The sequence below is a fragment of the Etheostoma cragini genome, chromosome 3 (genome assembly GCF_013103735.1).
Source record: "Etheostoma cragini isolate CJK2018 chromosome 3, CSU_Ecrag_1.0, whole genome shotgun sequence".
NCBI classification, from domain to species: domain Eukaryota; kingdom Metazoa; phylum Chordata; class Actinopteri; order Perciformes; family Percidae; genus Etheostoma; species Etheostoma cragini.
In genome coordinates, this window is record NC_048409.1 from 22,279,295 (window position 1) to 22,285,882 (window position 6,588).

General features: G+C 38.2%; 1 protein-coding gene across 1 annotated transcript in view; it reads left to right on the top strand.

Annotated features, from left to right (window-relative positions):
- zgc:162193 (TRPM8 channel-associated factor homolog) overlaps window positions 1–6,588 on the top strand; it is a 42,004-nt gene that overhangs the window by 30,206 nt on the left and 5,210 nt on the right.

The following is a 6,588-nucleotide window of genomic DNA, read 5'->3' on the forward strand; positions in this document are numbered from 1 at the left end:
GTTGTCTGCTTCTGAACTCGCGAGTACAGTCTTCCAGGTACAACCAGCAAGTACGGTCTCCCCAAGAACACAAGTCCGATCTTTGCTTACTTGGTATTGAGAAACGGCCAAGTAGCTCAGTCCGTGGGGCGTTTGGTTGGGAACCGGAGGGTCACTGGTTCAAGTCCCCGTATGCACCAAAAAGTATAGAGCGTGGATTGGTGGCTGGAGAGAAGCAAGGCCCCGTACCCCCCTCAACCGCTCAGGGCGCTGGTTTGGCTGACAACTCACTCACTCTGACATCTCTCCATTAGTGCATGTATAGATCCTGAGCATGTGTGTGTGTGTGCGTGTATTTCAGGACTGTGTGTGATTACTAACATAGTGTGGACACAGAGATTAAAATTAAAATTAAACATAATATATTGTGTGATCAGCAATATGGTTTCAGGGCTAATAGGACAACTTCACATGCAATTCTTCAAATTGTAGAAGAACTTTCAACAGCAATAGAACAAAAACAATATGCAGTGGGGATATTCTTGGATCTTAAGAAGGAATTTGATACAGTAGACCACAATTTATTGATCAGGAAATTAAACAAATATGGAATTAGGGGGACTGCACTTTCATGGTTAAATACTTACATAATAGACAACAATATGTTGAATCGCAAAACCATGAATCAACGGTAAAGAAAATCTTTAATCTTTTCTGGGGGAAATTTGGATCAACAAAAGAGCTGGTTTGATGCTAATTAAATAACACTGAACTTAAAATTAAATTTATAATTTTTGGTGATCGTGCCACAACATTACAAAAAAAACTTATGATAAATGGCATTGAAATTCAATAAGTAAAAGAACTTAAATTTCTTGTAGTGATAATTGATGAAGAATTATGTTGGAAGTTACATATACACTATATTAATGCCAAAATATCCAAATCAATTGCTATTCTGTGTAAAAAACAATTATGTATTAAAGCAACACTCATTATTGTTTGGAGGTATAGGAAAACACAAAACGAATAATGAACATATATTCATTCTTCAAAAGAGAGCCTAAATAATTGTAAATAAAACCACTTATAGAGCACCAACTAATCCACTGTTTGTTAAATTAAAAGCACTAAAATTCAGAGATATTGTTGACTTTAAAATTGCACAAATGATCTACAAAAGAGCAAACATTACTTAGAGGAACAATTGTATTTAAAAGGAAACTTTCGAGAACAAATGCTAATAAATATCACTGCCTTACAACCAAAGGAGTTACAAAAATGAGCATTTTCAAGAGATTATTCAACACTAATATATTAAAGACATACAAAAAGGATTTTAAAGTGATAGATTGCATAATGACTGTATGGTTCCTTGGCATCTAGTATTTACTTAGTCTAGTATGGATGTGGTATTACTTAATCTACTATAGATAGATGGTAAAGAAAGAGGAAAAAAAATAGAAAAAAAGCTGAGGTGTATCTATCTGTGTCTATGATGTGTAAAATAAGGGAAACGTCAGATTTTGTATTTACTAAAGGATAAACATAGAGAAAGGGGTAGGACCCGATAAGTTTGTTGTCCTTTTTGAACATGGGAATTTTTTGCTTAAATTACTTACAATAATTTTGGAAGTTTGTGCTAAGAAGTACATGACCTTATTTATCTGTCATTTTAATTGTGTATATATATATATATATATATATATATATATATATATATATATATATATATATATATATATATATATATATATATATATATATATATATATATATACACACACACACACACTGTATGTATGATGCATGTATATATGTATATTGTTTATTTTCATTTTTACATTTATAATACATTGCTACTACTACTACAACACTGGAATCTCCTGGGTTCTCAGCAATACACCTGCCAAGTGTGAAGTTGATTGGATGCATTCATACATACACAGATAGGCAGATAGAGATTCCTTCATATAATGCTGCTACAGTGCCAGCTATTGGTCAAGTGGCCCAACATTCGTCATGGCCATTCAGAGCTCATATCAACACACGCCCACAAATGGGATAGCAATAGCACGTACAGTTCAGTAGATATGACATTTTAATATAATACAAGCCCTGCCCACAAGATTTGACCAAACTGTGAGGGCAAGCTTTAGCAAAACTGTTACAACATTTACGTTTGTAATGTTAACAGGCCGTTTTAGGTTGTTGTTATTTAACACACAATAGATTTTTGTGGTCACAGCCTAAGGAGCAACACCTGCAATGCTTTTCTGAGAATACTAACGTACTGTACTTTTTACATTCCAAAATGTATGTACCACACATACATTTAGTTATCACTAAGGCAGCTCCATTAATTTCATTCATTCATTTCATATTGTCACCCTCACTGTGTCCCCACTGGAAAACAATCCAACCAAGATTGTGTTACTAAGATTATTCCTTTTATGTCAAGGTGAGTAAGAAGAACCCTGTTAGGAGTCCAAAAGGCCGCCTACTCCTCAGTTTAGGGACAGCGGTATACAACACTTCCCCAGATCCTGATGCCCTCCTGCCTTACCTCATCAAGGATATCCCTTTGACTGTTAAAAACAACCAAAGCATCATGATTAATATTCACACAGAAGGTAAGACCACTTTGTTGTAAACAAATATGTAAAATGATGATGAGATAAACTTGCAGAGCTGTAAATTGTCTGTATACAATTTAATATGTCACAGTAGCGTGTGTGGTACTACATTGCATTAATATGAATAATGTAAAATGTCTCTTGTGCCTTAAATACATTGAGTGGATCAGTACAGGTCTGTACCTTCCTCCTGGTATGAAGACTGAGATAACCGTACCAGCAAACATCGTCAACAAGAGTTGGACGGTACAGTACACAAAATCAAATAATTACTGAGCTCATTATGTTTTTGTCAATATTCTGCTAATTCAGATGATCAAATCTAGTCAAATCTTGTCTATATCCTTGACATTCAATTTACTGGGTTGCTCTTGTGTCGCAGGAAGTTTTCATCGCGGAAAAAACCTGTTAGATTAATTAACTGTACTGTCCCGCAGTACTTGTCCTTGTAGGCTATTTGCAGTAGGCTACTGCACTGAATGACACTCGCCCCTTCGGCTCTGACAGCGCTGCATCAGTTCTCTGTGCATGTCCTTGCACGGTTGCACAAGTTCTTATAACCTCAGCCCGCCACAACAGCAATGGGCCTCATATCCTGAGCAATAAAGTTGACAATTCTTTCTGTGATAGTATTTTTGCGTTTGGATGGTAGAGGCTTAACATCCAGCGGGGTGTGGGGGGGTCTGGGGGATCCTACCGTAGTTGCGGGTGGGTGCGCCGGTAGTTATAAAACGATTATTAGACTATAAAATATATGCCAATTCGGATATGTTCATTAAGCCTACTCAAAACAGACAGGGCAACCTAACGCAGAAAAGTTAGCTTACCGTTTTTAGGTGATATGCCATCTTTGCAGTCGAGATGCGATATGCAAACTGGCTTTCTAGGCTTTCTAGTTCTATCTTCAATCTGTCCCCAGTGGGTTGGGCTAATCCAAAAAAGTGAAAACAAGGGGGGGTTCTGAAGACAGACTGTTACCCGTGAAACAGGGGTTCTCTGAAAACACCCCCATAAGCAATAAGTGCTTTCCACCCATAGACCGTAATGGTCTATGCTTCCATCTGATGAAATTACACGGCAAAAAATCGATCAATCAGAATTTTGGTTGAGCCAGAACGTATCGACCAATAAATCGACCAGCCCTACTACCTAGACCAGTGGTGACCACACCTTTTCAGCTGGCAAGCTTCTTTTAAAATGACCAAGTCAAAATGATCTACCTACTATAACAATGCAAAAACATATATTTATAAATATATTGAAAATGATATGTACAATATAAATTGGTGTACCTTGCATAACTGCATTAACCCATAATCTTTTTTGTCACCACCTCACTATGACGACTTGCCCTGAATGGAATCAGCCAGGGATGCATAGCACGGACAGTAGCTGCTGATAGACAGCCTCAAGCACAATTCCAAATGATCATCAGTCATAGTGGAACGGTATTTGGACTTAATAATCTTCACGTGGGAAAAGGCTGACTCACATAAATAAGTGGAGCCGAACAATGCGGTCAAGGAGGTAGCACATTTCCTCATGTTGGGGTACTTTTCTTCTGTCAGCAAGTTCCAAAACTGTCCATGGGCCCTTGACTTGAGCTCAATGTCATCTTGCAGTGTCTGGATCTCATCCTCCACTCCACCTCAGCATCTTCCCGAATAGGGTAGCACATGAATGTAGCGACTGGCTCCAATAATGCAAAGTCTTGAAACCGTTTGTTAAAGTCTGACAGACAGTTTTCAATCTGCTCTGTGTAGCGTCCACTGTCAAGTTGCGCACATGCACAATTCCTTGTGTCTCCAGCTCTGATATGAGGTTCTGAAAGTTTGTCATCATGGCGCTGTAGCTTTGCGCACATATGCACAGATGCATTTTTCGTTTGAACGCATTGACTGAGCTGATCATATTGACCACTGTTTTGTCTTTTCCATGCAGTTCAACATTAAGGTCATTCAACATTTTGGTCAGATCGGTTAAGAATGCTAAGTCTAGTAGCCACTGAGCGTTATTTAGCTGGTTGTATTCTGCATGTTTAGATACAAGTAAAAGTCTTTAATCTCTGGACAGAGCTCTCGAAAAGGATTTCTTGTGTTTAACGATGATGTGTCTCACCCGTAACGATGCTTGTGTGGCGGTCTTGCTTTCGCGGTAAGCTGTGAGAAAAAGGCCTGCTGTCCAGACAACTGGGATTTTAGTTCTTTCACCTTTCTCCTCAGTGCACTTTGCGGAGGGAATTCAGCGTCGTAGCTTTTATGAATAGTCCAAAAATGCCGTTCCACATTTCCCTTCTTCTGAATAGCAATGGTAGATTTGCAGATGAGGCAAATGCACTTTGAATAGGACATTGTGAAAAAAAGTCCTCCTACTATTCTGTATGGAAGTGGTAAGTTTTTGGCTTTTTACTTGGTCCAGCTCTCCCACTCATTTTTATACCTTTTTTTTTAGATTATTAGAAATAACTTAGCTAGGCTAACTCGGCAACTCGCTAGTTTGCTGGAATTTTACCCCTGTTGCATGCGCATGCATGCTGACCCATGTGTCAGAAAAAAAAATCAGTTGTTAGTGACAAATGTCATAGTAAGGATGGATGTTTGGCTGACGAAAATATCAGACGTTAGACTGGTTGTCCTGTATGTCAATCAAGTGACAAATAGTAGGCTATATTGGCATATAGGCTGACATCTTGATTTTTTTAATGCCATGTGATCTACCCCCACCGCCTTTGCGATCGACCGGTAGATCGCGATCGACGTAATGAGCACCTCTGAGCTAGACTATCTGTCCAATCTGAGTTTTCTCTCGCACAACTATTTTACTGTGCAAAGCTTAGCACCACCCATTGTGATTGGTTTTAAAAATGGCAAACCGAAGCATGTTTTACTCCCATTCCGGGTTGTTATGTGGACTAGCCAGACCCTCCTCCACTCCACATCGTGTGGATGGTCTGTCAAAGCGAGATAAAGTCAAATCCACTCTGTCAGTAGCCCAAAATCATATTTTGTTATCACAAAGGCATCCTAATATTCAAAACAATTCAAATTATTGAGAGCAGTAATTCAATTATTTAGATAAAAATATCAGGTCAAATAGCATTTGTGCTTCATAGGTTATCTCAATAATTCCCATTTTTGAGTTTCTGAGCTCAAAAATGTGAATTATTGAGCTCAATAAATCATTTATTGAGATCAAAAATTAGAATTATCAAGCTCAATAATAATTTGAGCAATTTACTGAGCAATGTATTAAGATAAAAATTCCGCACATATGTACTTATATTTTCAGATATGAAACTTAATCATGAAGGAACCCAATTGGCGTAGCTGGTTAAAAAAGTGGCGGTCCATGATAAAAATGTTGTGGAAACTTGCCTTATCTGACTACATTTTATTAGGACTTTGCAACAGCTAACATGGAGGCCAAAGGTAGCGCCCGGATGTCAGAAAGTGCAACCATGCATAACCTGCGCTAGAAGGGAATTGGAGTTAGACTTGTTTTGCAAAAATCGAGGCAGCATTTAATCTCCCAACACCAGCCATGTTCAATGGATGCTTGACTTCAGGTCATTCAAACTTTCCTTAAAGTTTGTGAAACGTTTCTGTTCTCAAATGGTTTTCTAACTGGAGTCAAATTTGTGATAACATTAGAAATTATTTGCAATTAATGGCATTCCGTTTATCCTCGCTACAAAATCTTTTTAATTGTAAAAATTCTCCTCAGACTTAATCTCTTCCACGCGCAACCATGATGCAATGTACCTCTCCTACTGTTTATGCAAGGCAGAAAACAACATCTACAGCAGGATGCAATGTAACAAGCTAGCAGTGCATACCTAGGTACTGCACACGTGTCAACAAAGAGGAATCAGAAGTGTGATGCCTCACTTGGTAGCTAAAAGGTAGAGCTAAACACACAGGATGAAAAGAGGAGCAGCAGCAATGTGCAGTACAACGGAAAAAAAAAATATATA